Source organism: Elephantulus edwardii, unplaced genomic scaffold (assembly GCF_000299155.1).
Source record: "Elephantulus edwardii isolate Elephantulus edwardi_28Jun2011 unplaced genomic scaffold, EleEdw1.0 scaffold00193, whole genome shotgun sequence".
Classification (NCBI taxonomy): Eukaryota; Metazoa; Chordata; class Mammalia; order Macroscelidea; family Macroscelididae; genus Elephantulus; species Elephantulus edwardii.
The window spans coordinates 245,767-265,610 of record NW_006399943.1 but is presented as its reverse complement, the minus strand read 5'-3'; positions in this window follow the sequence as shown (position 1 = coordinate 265,610).

The following is a 19,844-nucleotide window of genomic DNA, read 5'->3' as shown; positions in this document are numbered from 1 at the left end:
AGGGCGTGGAGGAGGGGCTGTTGGGGGGCCCAACGCCTCATCTCCTGCTGAGAACTGAGTGGTTGTGCAGCCCCCTTTCCAGGCAGGATATGACGTCCTTATCATCCCACCTCCCAACTTGTGCACGTATCTGACTAATACATGAACCTGCAAGGCAGGGCTAAGTGGATAACTTGTTTTTAAAGCAACTTTTGTATTGGAAAAAAACACAAAAAAAACCCAACCCAAATAAACTTGAAGGACAGTTTTGATGTTCAAACCAATTAAACTCTATAGTACGCACCCCTAAAGTAAAAAAGGATTTATCTCTCGATTTATCTATGTTTTTTAAGTAGGCCACATCGCGGAAGTCCCAGTGACCTGCCTGACCCTTCAGCCTAAATCTTGCTTGTCTGGAGAAGATTCTGGTAGGAGGCTGACAGACTGTCCCAGGTGGTTTGGGGACATGATTCTGGATGGCATGGTGACCATATTTTACATCAATGAAGGGCTTTGAGGTGCCTTACTAGGGTGAGGTGGTCCCTTATTCAGGGTGAGGTGGCTCCCTGTTCCAGGGTGAGGTGGTCTTGGACAGCATTAACAAAGGGCTACTACATTCCTTCAGGGGTCCCCTTTGCCCACTCCTGCCCTCCGGGCTGCATCTGGCTTTGTGAGGTGTGCCACCTGCCCACCATCGTCCTCACGTCCTGTGTCTGCCCTCCCACTAGACCCCAGACCAGGATGCAAATCTCACTTGTGGCCTTATGGCAGCCGGAAGCTGGGTGAACATCCCCCTCCCCCATGTTCTCTCAGGCCACACGAGGCTCTGGTCACTTCTCTGTGGCTCTGTGTGTGCTCTTTGCTGTTGGAGGGAGCGAGGAGGGCCAGCTTGCTGACCTCGGCTGACTTGAAGGTGTGGCGAGTTTGCAGCCCGTATGAGCATCCAGCCGGCCGTGCCCAAGGGTGATGGTGGCAGGCGGTCCTGATGCAGGGAACGTGTTTTTCCCGAAGTCACTGCCCCTTTCTCTGGAGATCCTGGCTACAGCCAGGGGCCACATGGTGGCCTTTGGGGGGTGCCATGTCGGAGGGGACCCCATCAGTCTCCGCTAGACGAGAGGAAGTGGCCAGGCTCATGTCCTCGGACTCTTCTCCCTGTTTCCTTGTCCGCAGGACAGTCTGCTGGACACTGGTTTACACTGGAGTCTCCTTCAGCCCCCAGCCTCTGTCCTTTTGCAAACTTGGAAAGCGTCTCCTCTTCCCAAGTTGTCACAAACGCCAGGGCTCGTCCACTCCTGGCCTGCTGGCCCCAGGAACAGTGCGCCTTCCTCTTACCCACACACAACAGGAAGCTTCCAGAAACAAGGGTCGTGACCAGGAAACGTTTTCCGGAAACCACCCTTCACGTCTGCTGTCCTGTTCACACACACACACACACACACCCCACCCCCCAACCCCGGAGCCCCACGTGCACGGTATTGAGTTCAGTGTGGTGTTGTTCTGTTTGTGTCAGAACCCTTCCTTTGCACCCCAGTTTCAGTCCTGGTTACACCGTCCCACCATCCCCGCATCCCCGATGCTGACAAGGAAGGTGACCCCACTGCTCCGATGGGCTGGGCTGGAATTGCTTGTTGTACCGTGGTGACTGTGCGAAGCTGCAACACAATAAACTTCATGACTCTGAAACGAAGCTTTTCTTGTTTTCACTTCCTCGGCTGTGTAACTTTTCTCCTGGCCCCACCACTGCCCGGTCACCAGTCTGAGGTTTCGGGTGGTGGAGACAGTGTCTGAGGGCTGCTGTGTGGCCTCGGGAGCTCCCCCCACCTCTCTGGCGCCATGGAAATGCTGGATTGCATAGTGGTGCTGGCCACAGGGGCAGTTCCTGGGGTCAGGAGGGGTTGCTAAGCATTGCGAACCGCCGCCCCTTCTTACTAAAACAGTACATGCACAAGAGGCCACAGGATCACGTGCATCCCACCCTCCACCAGGCTTCTGAGGCTGCAGGCCTTGGTGGGAGCAGGTGGCCACCTTTCTCTCCCCGGGAGCAATTGGTGGATTCCACTCACCAACCTTCCGCGTAGCAGGACAGCAGCTACTGCACTGCGCCACCAAGCTCCTTGCTCTGAACACCATCCTCACAGCAAGATGCGAGCTCTGAGGAGGTCTGTACGAGACACAGCCTTGCGTGAGGGTCTCCCAGAGTCAGTCCCCGAGGTGGGCTTGTGTTCAGGGGTGGAATGAAAGACCTGTATGGGGGGGGGTGGCAGGGAAGCAGGAGAGAAGAGGGGGAACCCCAAGCAACAGGGAGGCTTTAGACATGGTTCACACCTCAGCCTGGAGTGTGAGTTGCACCCTTGAGAGAGGTCTTCCCGAGAGACGCCCCCTCTCCTGGCTTGGGGGCCAAGACAGTGACACGCGGGCACATGGAAGCTGGAGCAGGTCACAGACACAGGCTTCCTGGGCTTCGCACAGTATCACGTAGAAGCTGGTTGTCTGACCAGGAGCCCATGTTGGTGAGTGGTCAGTGAAATATCACACTGTAACCCTGGAGAGCAAGTCCCACTCGAGACCGACCCGGCTCCCAGGGCTGGAAGTCCACGGGGGATGGGGGGGCTCGACTTCCTCCCGGGAATCAGCGGGTGGTTTTGGGCCGCCGAGCCCTCTGTTAGCAGCCTGGTACGTTCCACACCGGGCCACCGGGCGCCCACGTCCTCCCCAGGCGCAGTGTCAGACGCTCCACGAACAGAGCGGGCTCTCGCAAGGGCCTCTCGGTACTGTAATAAAGTCCCTTCTGGATCACTTCCTGGAAGGCCAGCAGCACCCCGTGGTCATTGGACAAGGAGCCAGGCTGCCAACCCAAAGGTGCAAAGTTCTAATCCACCAACTACTTCGTGGGAGAAAGGTGGGCAGGCTTCACCTGTGTGATTTGTTGTTAAGTGCCATCGAGTTGCCTGCAACACATAGTGACCCTGTGTATAACAAACAGCCCTAAACCCTGCTCTGTCCTGTGCCAATCGCACTGTCTCTGACACACCTACTCCCATTACCCCAGTCACTGAATCAATCCATCTCATAGAGGGTCTTCCCCTCCTGCGCTGTCCCTCCACCCTCCCAAGCATGACGTCCCTCTCCAACGACTCATCCTGACTTATAACATGTCCATAGTATGTGAGATGAAGCTTCGGAATCCTTGACTCCAAGGAGCAGCCAGTTTTCACCCTCTCTAGGATGAACCTGGTAGTTCTCTTAGCCGTCCATAGTATATTCAATATTCTTCTCCAGCACCACAGCCCAAAGGCATCAAATTCTTCTGTCATCACTGACCAGCTCTCAGTTATGAGTCAATTCAGACTCAACAGTGCACAACATCAGCTCTCAGCAAGCTGGATGGGCCCAGGGTCTCGAACAGTGGACTCATGTGGACCAGAGACGATGAGGACGGTGCAGGACAGGGCAGGGCTCAGGTCTGCTGTTCACAGGGCTGCTGTGAAGTGTCATCAACTCCACAACACACAACACAACCTTAGAAAACGGGAGATCCTCCACGAGACGTTGGCACAGGGTGACAACCACGGCTCGGCGAGAATGGGGAGGGCGCAGAGGACGGGCGGCGCTACCTTCTATTGTGTCTGTAGCCAGGAGTCAGAAGGCACGCGGTGGCACCAGATGCCCCCATCCTCCAGAGACAGGACTCTGGTGGAGCAGAGGTTTGAGCGCTTGGGTGCTAATCAAAAGGTAAAGGTTGGAACCCATCAGCTGCTCCTGAGAACAGCGAGGTAGTCAGCGTCTGTGAACAGTCACAGCACGGAAACCCCACGGGGCAGTTCCGCTCTGTCCTGCAGGGAGGGTCACTGAGGCTCAAATGGGCTCTGGAACTCGCCGTGGTTTGAGGGTTGTTGTTTCTGGTTTACCCCAGGGAGAAGTCGGGGCCTGAGCTGGGAGTCCCGGGTGCATCATCTGACGGCTCTGTCAGTCCTGGGCCAAGTGTGCGGACAGCACGCCTCCCCAGACCCTTTCATTGAATCCTTGCACAAATGTGATGGTCCCCAGAGAGCATCTCCTCCAGGAAGTCCTCCGGGCTGCCCTGAGCCGGTTCAGTTGCCTCTGACTGGGCCTCCCTGTGCCACCTCTGTTGACACTGTCACAGCTGGAGGTCAGGCCAGGGTCAGCTGCCAGGTAACAAGGTGTGACGGTCAGGGACCCGCTCCCTGAAGGAAAAAGGGCCCTGCTCTGCCCTGCTGAGTTTCCCAAACTGCTTTCTTTCCCCAAACACCCCATTTGTCAGACGTGGGAACCAAGACACAAAAGGTCAGCTGGTTTTCAGGGTGCCCACTTGTAAATCAGGGTGCTGCATCTTACTGTCCGTACTGTCCCCTCAGTGTCCACAAGGACGATGACAAGTAGACACACGAATGACATCCAGCTGTTTTGTGGGGAGCAGTCAGCCCTCCCTTCATACGGAAGGAGAATTCCTGCCTGTTTCCCCAACCTCTGGAGGCCAGGAGGGGACAGGGCTGTCCTGCCGCTGAGGCCCCACACCAGCCCACTCACTCTCACAGAACTCTGGGGCAGGGCCTCAGATGATGACCGTCTCACCCTGGCGACTGTAGGCCCCGAGTCCCCACTCAGAAGGACTTTACACAGAACCCTGCCTGAGTGCCACCGTCTCTGGAGGGTGGCCTGAAGCTTCACTTGAGAGATGAAGACTCCTGGGCCCAGCTTGGGGGAGGCTAGTGAGGGACAGAGGCCAGGATGGACCGAGGGCTGTGGGATTTCCATCTCATGCACCACACTGAGTCCTGTACCCCCTGTGACCGGCTTGTGACCGGCTTTCCCACATGCAGTAGCGGTCACTTTCTTTTGGAGGAAACAGGAAATTGTGTGTCTCCCTCCACGAAGCCGGATATGGAGTCTCGGACCCTTTCCCCTCCATGAAGCAGGAAATTGTGTCTCTCCGAGTCCTCGTCCCTCTGAGGAAAAAGGAAATGGTGTCTTCCTGAGTTCCGGTCCCTCTGGGGAAGCAGGAAACTGTCTTTCTCAATGCCCTTGCCTTTGAGGAAATAGGAAATGATGACTGAGTACACTTCTCTCAGTGGACAAGAAACAGGGACTCTGTGCCACTTTCCTCTAAGGAAACACAAACTCTTCTCCTTCCTTCTGAGAAACAGGAAACAGGCTTCCACACTTCCGCTTCTCTCATGGTGAACAAGGAACCCTAAGACCTGCCCTCTTGCTAAGAGCTGCACACAGTTCCGTGGCACACCTTCCCTTAGCATCTGCAGGAAGAAGAACGTAGCATTGGGATTAGAGGAAGACGCATTCCTAATCTGTCACACGCGGATGACACAGCCTTGCTTGCTGAGAGTGAGGCCGACATGAAGCACTTCTGGAAGGAGGACACAGTGCCACACCCTCAGAATGGGTCCCCTCTCAACGTCAAGGAAACACGGTTCCTCGGCGCTGGGCCGGTGATAGATGGAGGAAAGATCAGGGTTGTAAAGGATTTCACTTTGCTTGGATTCGTAATCAATGTCCGTGGAGCAGCAGTGAAGAAATCAAACTACATATTGCATTTGGAAAATCTTTTGCAAAGAACACGTTTAAGGCATTAAAGAGCAAAAAGATGTCACTTTCATGACTAAGGGGTGAGTTGCAGTGTTTCCAGTCATCTCAAGGGTGGTATTTTCAGTTGTTTTCATGTGCGTGTGAAAGTGGGCAAAGAATAAAGAAGATCAAAAGAATTGATGCTTCTGAACTGTGGCGCTGGAGAAAGATATTGAATAGATCACAAACTGTCCAAAGAATAAACAGTGTATGCTGGCTGGGATTTGGTGAGCAGTAGGGTGGAATGTTGATTCGCTAAGGGAAGGGAGGATAAGGCCTCCTGTTTAAAAACCCTCTGTGGTGGGCAGCGTGGTGCTGGAGACCAGCCTGAAAGTCATCTGCGGGAGCTGGTTCTACAGAAGCTGTTGGCTGGGATCTGTGCATTGCCGTACAGAGGTAACTCGTGTCCGCTGTGATGCTGAGCACTGTGACACTGATGTGCCAAATGCAAGAATGGTTACCCATGGTGGACAGTGTTTGGTGGAGCTCTCCGATTAAAAGAAGCTTGGAAGCAGGAGTGGCATCCACTTCTGAAATGGCTTGCCTCCGGAAACCCTATGGACACTGCTCAGACCTTTCATTTACAGGGTCCCTATGAGTCATCTACAACTCGACAACACTTAATAACAACAAACAACAACTTAACAACAAACGACAACAATAACTTGGTATGCCGTATCCAATCCGTGGTGTTTTCAGTGGCTTCCTATGCAGCTGAAAGTTGGGCCACAAATAAGGAAGACTGAGGCATGGAAGCCCTTGAATCACGGTGTTGGAGACGAGCACTGCATAGCCCATGGACTGTGAAAAGAGCAAACACGTCTCTCTTGGAGGAAGTGCGGCCAGGCTGCTCCTTGTAGGGGAGGATGACAAGCCTTCAGCTCACATACTCGGGCACGTTGCCAGGAAGGACGAGTCCTTGGAAAAAGCATCGTACTGGGAAAGGCTGAGAGTCAGAGAGAGAGAGTCTCTAAACAAGATGGGTTAACACAGTGACTGTAACAATGAACTTGAGTGTGTCAGTGACACACAGGGCAGAGCTAGGTCCAGACCTGTTGTTCATCGGGTCACCATGAGTTCATGGTTGGCTACAACAAGCAGGCTCTGCAGTCATTTGTCGGTGGTGGTGGTGGTGGTGTGCACAGTTCCACGCACTTGTTTTTGAAGCAAATTACCACCTTTTTAGTCCTAATCTGTCAGCATCTGGGAGCCAACTGAAAGAGGCCAGCCACTGCTGAATCTGCTGGTGTTAGAAAGGTCAATGGTCAAGCTCTCAGCTCGATAGCGACACACAAACCGCCACAGCAGGACAGACGGTGAAGGCTGGACTGCATGCTCCCAACACTGCTGTCCAGCTCTTGATGTCCACTCAGTGACCTGACACCCGTTTGTTCATGGCTTCAGTTTTCTGCTTGATAGAGTAAAATGAAAACATTTCCTATCAGTTAATTATTTTTTTTAATTTAGTTTGTTTATTTTTCATTTCAATGAACATCTACAGAGATTTTGGAATTCCATTCATTCATTGTTGCACCCTTCTCCTCACACACCCCCCTCCCCCTTCCCCCCTCCGTTTGCTCCTCTCCTTGAAAAGCAAAAGAAAAACGCCCTCATTGGTACACAATCCCCCCCCCGCACCTCCCCAAACCTCACCCCCCACCCCCAAATATAATCCGCTCTGCAACCCAGTTAATTATTTCTACAGCAAGTGACCCACACACAACTCAGGCAGCTGATCAGGTCCAGTCCCGGAGCCCGAACGGCCCCCGCCTGGAGCTGGGCGATTGCGAGTCACACACTGAGCAGGTCAGAGGTACGTGTCTCCACCGTCAGGCTTCTGGGGTCCCTCACTGGCCGTTGCCCTCCCTGACACCATCGTCATTCCAGGTTCATTTCCTCAGAGCCCCAAATCGAGTGGGGAGATTTGATTTCCCATCATTCCAGTGAAAGTCCCAGAGGTGAAGCTCATCAGTCTGGCTGAGGTCACCCCTAGGAGGTAACGGCATGGGGGCAGCATCTGACCTCTGCTGATTTCATGAGGGACAGAGAGAACCACTGTCCACATCCCCTGAGACCGACCCCTCTGAGGCAGAGGTCATATGCTCCTCCTTTGGTCTACGTTTTACAAAGTCCAGCTATACCTCCTGAGGCACCCTCTGCTTCTCCCGCTGGGATTGAGAATGTGTTGTAGTGGCCACACAGAACTCATAGGCCATGTTCACGGTCATTTATTAGGAGTGACTGGTTACAAAGAGCTCTGACGGCACCTTGAACCGACCAGCCAGTAGCTTCTTGGACAAAGAGGTATGATCTTCTTTCATAAAAAATTACATCCTGGGAAACCTGATGGAGGGAATTGAACCCACCTTGAAGGCAGTGAGTTTCAGCAGGTTCCAGGAGTGAGAACACTCCAGACCCAGTTCATTTGCTCTGGTAGTCTCTTCTCAGCCACACCGCTAGGCAGGCCGCTCGCGGGCCCTCAGTTTCACAGTCGGTTGGCCTCTGCTCTGCTTGGTCAAGTGGTACGAACAGCTTTTATCTCTGTAAATTAAGTTCAAAACAATTAAGTGACCTGAAGAATAAGGTGCCCTTGATCCGTGCCACAGTGTTTACAATTGCTCCTTGTGCATCTGAAGGTTGGACAATGAAGAAAGGAGAATTGACGCCTTTGAGTTGTGTTGGAGGAGGGTGGTGGATAGCTCACGGGCGGTCAGAAATCACTCTTGGAGGAAGTGCAGCCAGGATGCACCATACAGGCGAGGGTGGGGAGACTCAGATCGTTAACAGACTGAAGAGGATCCGATTTCCAACAGACCACATTTCCTACATTGTTTAGACCCCTGTACCTCATTAATTACATTAATCAATGATAATTACCATTATAAAACAAAATGTGTACAAATGCTTGAATGAGAAACCAATGTGAATTGCAAACTTTTTCACTCTAATAAAAAAAACCCAACAAACTAAATAAAGCAAACCTCAATAACTGGCCTGCTGCTGTTAATTCTGACCCTTGGTGGCCCTGGGCTTCCAAAGCAGAAGGAAGCTCTGTAGGGTCTCTGGGTTGTAACTGTTACAGAAGCAGATCTTTCCAAAACCTGGTACCAGTGGGTAGGTTTGAACCACCAACCTTTTGGTTAATACCTGAGAACAAACCTTTCGCACCATTCACGGGATCTTCCCAGGTGAGATCCCTAGGAACTTTTAGTGACCCCGTAGGACAGAGAGGAACTATCCCAGGTTTCCAAGGCTGGAATCTTTATGTCAGCTGACTGCTTCGTTTTACTTCTGCAGAGCAGCTGGTGGATTTGAACCACTAACCTTTTTGGTTAATAGTCTAATGCTTAAACCACTGTGCAAACAGGGCTCCCTGTTCCACAGGTTCAGATTCCAATACATATTTAAGGGGAGGCCACAATTTAACCCATGGAAACAGCAAAGGCCACGGCTGCGGGCCACCCTCTGCACTCAGCTGGCCATGGCCGCCCCACCCGCTCGACGCCCTCCCTGGTTCTGAGTCGATGTTTGTTGAGATGATTCGGTGCCTGTGTCTGGCTTGCTGGCTTCCCTCTCGGGTGCAGGCCTCGGTGGAGCGTTCTGTGTGAGGGGGAAGGTGTGAGCCAAGGAGAGAGAGACAGAACACACGGCGAGTTGGTGCCAGACCCCTCGGCGCTTTCTCTCACACCAGGCAGACGTTCCCGAGCTCGAGAGCTGCTTCTAAAAATACAACCAAACATTGTAAACGTTTCCCAACCGAACAGCTTACCACAACGTGCAGACGTGTCTGTGAAAGAAACAGCACCCGTGAGCCTGTGCCTTCCGAGCTCTGGAGGTGCAGTGGTTAAAGCGATAAGTCAGTAACAGAAAGGTGGGTGGTTCGAACCCACCAGCCGCTCCACAGGAGACCTGGCGATGTGCTCATTACATCCAGAGAAAGCCACAGACAGTTCTCCTGTCACCCGGTGTCAGGTCACAATGAGTCACGGTTGACTAAACAGCACCCAAGAGTAAGATGAATGTCGTTTTCATTTCAGGTGGAAGACTTTTTACCCCTTCAAATTCCTAGTTCAAGTTCATTTATTATAATAGAGGTAAAGAAGTTATTATCACAATTTAGACTATTTTGTCATCTTTGCCCTGAGAAGTTTTGCTAATTCCGTTCTAGCGTGGCGGTTAAGCCTGCACTCAGATGCTGGAAGTGGGCAGTTTGAACCCCCTGAGGTCTCTCCACAGAAGAATGACGCAGCAGTCTGCTTCCGTGAAGATTTACTGCTTGGGGGACCTTGGGGGACCCTGTGGGGTGGCTCTGCTCTGTCTTACAAGGTCACTATGAGTTGGAATTGATTCAGTGGTAATGGGTTTGTGCACTCCAGCGTGTGTGTGTGTGTGTGGGGGGGTTTGAAAGAGAGGGAGGGAGAGAGGGAGGAAAGGGGGGGAGAGAAAGAGAGAGAGAGAATATATACCTTGCCCCAGCCCCAGGCCTCCTCCTCCCTCCCCCATTCTCTCTGTCTCTCTGTCTCTGTCTCTCTCTGTCTCTCTGTCTCTCTCTCTCTCTGTCTCTCTCTCTCTCTCTCTCTCTCTCTCTCTCTCTCTCTGTCTCTCTCTCTCTCTCTCTCTGTGTGTGTGTGTGTGAGAGAGAGAGAGAGAGAGAATGATACTATGCCTTGCCCCACGCCCAGGCCTCCTCCTTCCTCCCGCATCCTTCTTTTCTGATTGATAACCCCAGAGGGCTGAAATCATGATGCTCAACTTTATTCAAAGATTTTTTTTTCTTTTTTCTAGAGTGCATAAGAATTAGGTTGTCTTTTACAACGTCTGACGCGGTTGACTGAGCTGCAGATGCATTTTCAGGGTCCTGGGAGTTAAGCTCGTGTGCTCTTTTCAGCAAAGGCAGTGCAAGCAGCGAGCTCAGGGACTTCGGCTTTGGGATCCTGGGCTCTGAGTTCAGATCCTCTGTGTTGATGTCTCCCTGAGACTCTGGCTTTGGGATCATGGGGTCAGAGTTCAAATCTCGCTGGTCCCTTCCTGGCTGTGTGGACTTCATTCCTAAAGGAATAATGTGGGTGGCGGTAGCCCCTCCTTCCTGCATCTGCCCACATAGGTCCAACTTCCAGCTCTGGTACGTGTCTGAATGTTTTCTCTGCTTTCTGGAAGCTTTTCTGCCCACAATGCAGCAGGCACAAGTGCTGGAGGAACGGGCACCCTTCAGGAGCGACCTTGGGAAGATCCAGCTGGGAGTGGCTACCCCTCACCCTCACCCTTGAGTGGACACCTCGGGGTGCGCTCCTTGCTGCCTCCAGTGTCTCCATCAGGATTGAGTGCTCGTTGCCAATGATGCTAACTTGCTTGACAGCATGTCTTTAACTGGGGTCCATCCTTCCTACACCCCTGCCCTGCACCTTCCAGGTAAACTGTTGCCATTGTGTGTAGCTGAGTTGATTCCAACTCGTACTGAGTCTGTATGACAGAGCAGAACTGCCCTGGAAGGTTCCCTAGGCCGTCACCTTCACGGGATCAGAACGCCAGGTCTTTCCTTCTGCAGAATAATGATTGAAGAGCTTGGCTGCTGATCAGAAGGTTAATACAACCTAGGAGAGCCTTGCCCCACGCCCAGGCTTCTGTGAAGTTTCAAACCGAGTGCTGCTAAGTCTGTACTGATTTCTAGTGACCAACAGGCTTCCAAGGCTGCAAATCTTTACAGGAGACTGCTTCCATGGAGTGGCTGGTGGCTTCGAACCACTGACCTTCCCATTAGCAGCCCAATACATTATGTACTATGTCCTTAAAGATGGCAGCCCTGGACACCCCTCGGGCAGCTCTACTCCATCCGAGAAGGTCGGTCTGAGTCTGAATGGATTCAGTGGCAGCGGGCTTGGTCATTTCTGCCCGTGTAGGCAAAGGAGAGAAGAGAAGCTGCCGCTGTCCTCTTTGAGGTCACTCCCTGGAAGCTGCACTCACATTTCACAGTCTCTCGGCCTGGCTGTCTGCAAACTCGGCCTGGGAAAACAGAGACTGCACGGAGAGGCCAGTGTGTGCTCTGGGGTGTGAGGGGGGGGCCCCCAGATATTTTAGGGGAGATCTTTTTTTTAACTTATTTTATTTTTTTATGAATTTTTTAAAAATAAATGAACATTTACTTAGGGGAGATCTTTGGGCTTACAATAGTAGGCTCCGCATTACCAATGACAAGAAGTTACATGTTGAAGGTACAAGTGTCTGCTTCTGCCACCTCCCGTTCCACACCCAGCAGCCCTGCCTTCAAGTTCAGCCCAGCCCAGAAGCCCCGTCTCTGATTCACATCTCTCTACTTCTCCACCGCCTGGGAGGGACTGCTTAGAACCTCGGTTTAGAGAGTGTCTAAGCGTTGGAGTGCTGCTGTAATAGAAATCATGCAAGTGGATGCTTTGAACAAACCGAAATCCATTCCCCCCATGGTTTGGAGAGCGAGGCGCCCACACTGAGGATGCCAGTTCTGAGGGAAGGCCGCCCTCACTGTGTCAGTTCTGGGGATTCTGGTCCTTCAGCACCTGTAGGCCCAGAGCATCTTGGAGACCTCCACGTGTCCTGGCCTTCTCTAGTGTCAAGGGACTTCCTCAAACTGAGAGACCTGAATCCAAAGACAGTTCCTTCTCGTTGGGGTAAGGTCCCCCTTTGGGCTTTCTTTCTGCACATTTTATTTCTTTTGAATTAAAAAGTGTTTAGGGCACCCCACTAAAAAGACTTCTCTCACAACAGTCAGTGCTGAGGAAAGGGTGGGGTGCTGCATTCCACTCCTAGTGCTTTTACAACTCTCCAGCTCACCAGAACATGGCAAGGTCGTTACACAGCCACCACATTCTATCCTTTTTGACGGCAAAGGGGACACAATTCAGTCTCTGACACAGAGGCTTTAAAAGCCTTGTGAACCCTCCCAGCGATGCAGTCATTGACGGAGTTGGAGCCGACCCTTCAGGGGGTTGTCAGAGGCTAGAGCTCACACGGGAGGAGATTACCCACCTTTCTCCCAAAGCGAGGCTGGTGGATTTGAACTGAGTACCTTTGGAATGCTGCACAACTTCCCACCCACTAGGCCACCAGGGCTTCCTACATGATGAAAAGATCCTGCAAAATCAAAATCAATCAATGTTTAATTAAATGTCTGGAAACCCTAACGTGAAGTCGAGCTCATTAGTTGTTCCGTTTAGTGGCCATAAAAATTTCATTACACGTCATTATTGTGGGGAGAATTGATCGGCGAAGACTTCGAGCTGCAAGAGTCCCCAGGAACAGCTGCACTTGAAGACAAAGTTGTGGGCGATTGGCACTAAGTGAATTTCTTTTAAGCAAATTTTTTTATTTTATTATTTTTGTGTGTGTGAGTGTACCGTCAAATCAGATCTGACTGGTACAGGAGGAGATTGTCCCTCCTTCCCTGGCCGAGCATCTGGTGGATTCGAACCGTGCGCCTCTGGGATTGTAGTTGCAGCTCCTTACCACTAGGCCACCAGAGCTCCTGCAAATATTTTTTTAAAAGCAAAATGGTGCAAAATAATCAAATGGTAAAGATCAAAGTTGGGTTCAAATGTTGAGGTGGTCGTACTATTTTTATTGGCATGCGGGAGGTGTGTTCTAAGGTGACTGGGAGGGGCTCGAGGGTCTGTGTGTGCTGTAGTCCTCTCTGCTGGACCGTTACCTTGATGTCACCTCGGCCCTCCCCCTGCCCACCTCTGGTCCATCATTCTCCCAGTAGACACTGCGGCTTCCCAGACCCCCCCCACCCCCCACATACACACGCACCTCAGATAGAATTTTCCTGTGGCTTTTCTTTGTCTCCAGATAAAACCCCAAGTCTTGCAGGACCTGCTCCATGAACCACCTGTAAGCAGGGGTTGCTGTGCCCTGTCTGGGCCTCCTTCACCGAGCGTGGAGGGCTGGGACCTTTCCCACTCTCGGGGTGAGCGATGCAGTCGCCTCTGCAGCTGAACTGGAAGGGGACCAGGCGCCCTGGAAGAGAGCTCTGCTCTCACTCCACCAGCCCTCTCACAGGTCCCCAGCAAAGGAGACACAAGGAAGTACTTGGAGCCTGGCCACACGGATAGGGAGGCTTGTCCCCTGAACAGAGGGGGGCCTTGGGAAGTGGTCACATGACTGGCTCGTGTTTACTGAGCACCTCCTACACGTCCCATGCTCTGCCGGACACTTCAGTTATAGGACCTCGTTTCCCTTGAGCAGTGACCCTCACAAAGTGCCTGCAGACACACTCAGAGATATTGTGGCTTTGTTCCCACCACAACAGAGTGGAGACGGCGAGACTGAGTGAGTGATGTGACTGTTTCGGTTTCCCAGGGACCTTTGGTGGTCTCATGGCAAGGAGCGGCGCTGCCAACCCAAAGGCACATGGCTCGAATCCACCAGCTGCTCCGTGGGAGAAGGACGGACAGCATCTGAAAACCTGCAGAAGGGTCAGCTAGGAGTTGGTTCCGACCCAACGGCACACAACAACAATAAGTGCTTATCAAAGTTATGTTAGAGTACCACGTCGTTTATCAGGCCTCACTGGTGGTGGTGTCACCAAGGCGATTCTGACTCCTAGCGACCCTGCAAACATGAGTCCCGTCGGGCCCTGCGCCAGCCTCACCTCCCTCGCTGGGTGTGAGCCTGTTGTTGTAGCTGCTGCATCTGCCCATCTCATTCATCAGCGGCCTTCTCTGTCACCGAGCCCTGACTTTTCTCCAGCTCGAGGCTCTTCTCCAGCGACCAGCTCCTCCTGAGAGCAAGTCCAGAGTGTATGGGATCAAGGCCACCAACCTCAATTCTAACGAGTATTCCACTTCTTCCCAGACAAGTCTGAAATAGTTTGAAAATGACCAGAATATGGCTCAAGGACAGGAAATGAGCATATGCTGGTGGGGAAATGGCCCTCTTAGATTTGCTCAACACGGGGCTGCCTCAAACCTTCTGTTTGTACAAAACAAACACACACACCCCCAAATGTGAATATCTGTGAAACACGATGAAATGAAGCCTGTTTGTAAGCTAGAACCATTGCTCTCGAGTTGGTTCCAGCCACTCCTCGTGTGACAAGTGGCCCCAGCTCTGAGGGGTCCCCGGGCCGCAGCCTCAGCAGAAGGAATTCATCAGGCCTTCCTTGCCTGGAGCTGGCTGGTGACTTTGAACCACTGACCTTGAGGCTGACAGTCAAGACTAAGCTATTTGTGCCCCTGGGTACCTCCTCGTGAGGTAGGTGGGCGTTGTGAATCCCTTTTTCAGAGGCAGAAACTGGGGCTCAGAAAGGTTATGACCCGTTCAAGGCCCAGAACTAAAAATCAAGGAAACCAGCCCAGGTCGGCCCGGCTTCAGGGCACACAGGGTTAAAGGAGGCATTTAGAAGGACACCAGCATCCAGGGTCAGCTTCTTCAGTGACCACAAGGGACATTGTGCCGTGGACAGGGCGGCTTTGCTGGGTCTTTTTGTACAAGTCCTCCGATAGTCACCTCCTGAGACAGTGGACAGAGCCCTCCTTCACCTCTGTTTCCCTGACCTTTGTCCAGAGCAGTGGTTCCGGGAGCCCCAGTTATCCCCACCCTTGCCTTCACACCTTTCACGCCCCAGAGGGAAGTCACAGGGAGATTGTGAACATCAGATCCAAGCTGCCAAGGAGAAAGGGGACCTGGGTTTTGCCAACACAATGTGCAGTAAAAATATCTCCCTTTTAAGAGAAACTGAAAGACTTGAGATCGATAACATGTGATTATCATCTGGGTTGGGCGGAGAGTTCTAATAGTTTCCAGAAAAACACCAGCCGTGGAAAGGGAGAACGCTTCCCAAGGCAGTGCGGCTGGGACTGGAGGGTGGGGGCGACCCCATCCTGGACCTGTCCTTGAAAGCGGGGGGACGGGCAGGCAACCCCCACTTCATCACTCACTCATCCACCCTGCCTGCCCTTTCCTGTTGCCTTGACACACGGAACTGGGGACTCAAGGGTGTAGAAGCTGCCCTTGAACTCATGGACTCAGCCCAGGGCTGTTCACAGCGTGTTTCCACTGGCAGACATGTGGGAGCAGAAATGGGGGCGCTGGGACCTCGCCGTGGGAGACATCCAACCCCACAGCAGCAGGAAGAACTAAGTGTCCCCAGTCCCCCTTCTCTGCTTTTGTTTTTCTAAGGTGCCACTGAGTCGCTGAGTCTGCTCTGAAGCCCAGCTCACCGGGCAAACGGCGCAGAATCCTGCCCGCTGTGCTCTGTCTTCACCACCCCTCCTTACGGCTGCTGGGCGGGTCCACCTCCCCAGGGGTCGTTTTCTCTTTCACTGACCCTCTGCTCTCGGCTATAGCCACGTTATTACTTTGGTGCCCTGTTAAGATGATTTTGGCCCACTGTTGTCATCTGCCACAGAGTCGGACCATAGCTGGCCCTCCAGCCGTTGTGCACGTGCCATTTAATCGCGTGGAAGGAGGTTGCTCATCCTTCTTCCTTGGTGCAGTTGGTGGGTTTGAACCACGTGCCTTCTGGATTGCAGCACAGTTTCTTGCCAGTAGGCCACCAGAGCTCCCAGTCCATAATAAGACTACAATAGAGTGGTGCTGCCCCTTAGGGTTTGTGTATGTGATTTTTAAAAAAAATTTGTTTCTCACAGTTTGCATACATTTGTTTCTTAAGCTTGGTTGTAATCCCATCGATGTGACATCATTCTTCCCGATTCCTCCCTGAGGTTCCCTTTTCCACTCAGCCTCCCCCGCACCCTTCCCAGCTTTGGTGTGAAGGCCGGTGCTGGTTTCGTGTAGGTCGATCTCTTAGGGTTTTCTAGCCTGTAATCTTTCTGGAATAGATCATCCGGTCTTTCCTCACGGTACTGCTTGTGGCTTGTTCCAGCTGCAGGCCTTTCCATTACAGCCGAATGCTTCTCTATTAGATTGCCAACCTATGCCAAGTCCATGCTGCCCAGGGATCCTGACTCCTGGCCAGCCTGGAGGGTTGAGTAGAAGAGACATCTTTACACAGACCGTCTGAAGCTGCCACATTTACACAGACTGCTACATTTTACGTCCATGGAGCTGCCAATATTTCGGTTCACAGTTGAGTGTTTAACCATTACCTGACCATGGCATCAGAACTCCAGTTTCACCTGGAAGTCTCTGTGCGAGGCAAAAAGTTAATGTGCTTCTAACCGGAAGATCAGAGGCTGCAACCCACCCAGATGCTCCTTGGAATAAAGGCCTGGGGACCTTCTTCTGAAAACCAGGCACTAAAATACTGCTAGGGCTCAACTACGGGTGACAAGGATGACGTCATCACAAGCTGGGTCAACTCAGGGGCAACTGGTTTCTAATCCTAACTGGTTCACAGTGACCCGGAGGAAAAAGCATCTTCCTCAGGCTTCCTTGAAGATAGGTGGGGCCGTGAGCCTGAGCTCTGGGCAGGAGAAGTCAGTGGGCTTGTGGAGGACATTGGGGTGCAGCTTCCTCTAGAGAGACCGTAAAGGACAGAGACAGCCCTTCCCTCGTTCTCACCGGCAGGGACGCGGCTGCAGTGGTCGGATCTTGAGCAGCCGTCCCACGACCCCAGACAAGCCCAGGAGTGGAGGCCCCAGGCCGGAGAGCAGCAGCAAAGGGTCCTGGGTCCTGACCCGGCAGAATGTGCACAGAACGTTCGAGGTTCTGGAAAAGCTCTGAGATCCAGAGGAATGACGTCCAGCAGGAGGGCGGCGTTTCACGCGCGGACACTCACAGAACCCTCTGGCTTCGCCCCCAGCGACGTGTCCCGAGAAGCCAGGGGCAGATCAGATGGTGGAACCCACCACAGAGCGGACTCTTCTCTCCCCAGTTAAAGAATCTATTTCTACACCAGTGGTTCCTCGCGGTCTCCTGTTACAGATGCATCCGTTTATTAAACACAGTGGCTGACAGAGCGGCGATGACTGACGAGAGCGGCAGGTTAAGCAGTGATCCCTTCCGCTGCTGTGGGTTGCTGTGAACTGGAGCTCACTCAACGAGCACTTCACAGCAACAACATTTATCGGCTTCTTATTTTTAAATGTCTTTCTTTTTTGGCCCAGTGCTTGGTGCTTTGTGCAGACACATCACGTTGTACCCTGACTTTTGCACATTTGGCAAGCACACTGCTTATTCTAGAAAGCTATGCTTTGTCCCAGTAATTGTCTCCATGTCATAGCTTCCCAAGTCATCAGGTGGCCTCACACAGCTTGACCCTGAACCTGCCCCCTTTTCCCCCAGGAGGAAGTAGACAGTGTTCCGATGGGCACTGGGCTCTCTCATCTCGTAGGAGCTGCTCAAAGCACGGGGCTTGGTGGTGGGCCCTCATTCAGCTCAGGAACCGCGGAGACGGGAGGAGGTCTTCTAAGCACAGAGGTGGGACCCCAGTCTCCCTTCTGCAGCAGGCAGGCTTTCTAGAGGTGAAGCTGGCCCTCAGGATCATGCTGTGTCCACAGGGGGACCTGGGAAAGCAGGGACAGGGCATGGGTCACATCACTGGAAGGTCAGTAGCACAGAGAGCCTGGCTGCAGAGCCTGGAGGCTGAGGTGACATGCCTTCTTGGGGACAGTGGTCCAAGAGGCTCCCAGGGACTGGGCTCCAGATTCCATTGGGGGGAAATGATGGGCCATCATGTGTTAGGACAGGATGCGTGAGGCATGGGTGAGGGGCAGGAGGTGGTGACCACTCCCAGGGGGTCCTTGGTCACTTCTCCAAAAGCAGAGAGTTCATATAGGGGGTGGGGATGGAGATAAGGTCACTGAGCTCAGGTTGGTGGGTGGGCACCACCTGGTGCCCAGTCCTGGCACAGTGCCCTTCCTGCTTCCCCCAGTGGCCTCCGGGGCTCTGTCCACACCCACAGCAGGGTCCAAAACTGGAGGACTAACACTTAGAAATGCTACCCTTGCCACGTGGCTTTTCAGTTACATGTGACAAGGTCTGCTGTTTGCCTGGACCTGCCCGTGCCCGACTCTCCCAGGGCTGAGATGTGCTTACCTGGGCGCTACCTCTCAAGCGTGGACCCAGAGGTGGGGTAACCCCAGCCGTCAGAGCATTGAAAGTGCCCCAGGCTCTAACGTGAGAGCCTCTTGGCTTCCTCACAAGCCAGTAAGCACACCCCCTCTCTGCCCCCTGACCAGGACGCCTGCGCCCCAGTCAACTGCCCACCTCTTCCTTACGCAGAACCGCTGGGACATCTGCCAACCCTGTATGTCCATTGAGAGCCCTGGATCGCAAGGCCAGCGATTTCTGGGGCTGGCCTCCAAACCTGAGGCCCTTCGCCTCTCTGAGCCTCAGTTGCCCGGTGTCTGTTCTGAACCGCTTTGCGGTCATTGGCCTTTTGGAGAATTTATGCAAGTCTTTTTTTCAGGGAAATATCTGAGGTCAATAACGCAGAAGTTGTGAGGGTGTCAGGGGGTTCAGGTTGGTGACCCCATAAGTTAAGCCTTTTGCCCTCTGGAAAGCTAGCGTTGTGACGTGCCTGTTGACGGTGGTTCAGATCCACCAGCCCCCTCACGTGGACGGTGTGGCCGCCTCTGCTGCACAGTGGCCGTGAATGAGGACGGGCTCGTGGGCACGGGCGTGGGCAGGGCGGGCTTGCTGCTGTTTGCTGCGCTTGGCCCTCCTCTCTCTGTGTCTCTTCCTCTGTCTCTATCTCTCCCTGCTCTGTCGTGGTAACAGTTCCCGTGCCACAGCACCCACCCACATAGCTCCCGTGTTTACAGTTCAGGGTGCTGCTGTTGTTGTTGTTGTTGTGTGCCATTGACTTGGAACGCAAAGCTGACCCTCCAGGGAGTTTTCTGAGGCTGTAGACCACACGGGAGGAGATTATTCTTTTTTTTTAATTCTTTGGGTTTTGTTTGGGGTTTTTTGGTTATTATTTTGTGTGTGTGTACCATCAAATCGGATCTGACTGGTACAGGAGGGGATTGCCCCTCCTTTCCAGCAAAGTATCTGATGGATTCGAACCGCACCCCTCTGGGATTGTAGTGCAGCTTCTTGCCACCAGGCCACCAGAGCTCTCTTACTCATCCTGCTTCCAAGGAGCAGCTGGTGGGCTTGAACCATGAGTCTTTGGGTTGGCAGTGCATTTCTTGACCACTAAGCCACCATAGCAGGCTAATTTTTATTAGCTTCACTTTACACAGAGAGGTCAAGTTCTAAACCCCAGGTCATTGTCTATGGCTGAAGGAGCTGTGGGAGAACTGAGGGGTCTCCTGAGTATGTGGGAGCACGTGTGCACCCACACTTACACACACACACACACCCTCCTTCTCTCCACCACACACACA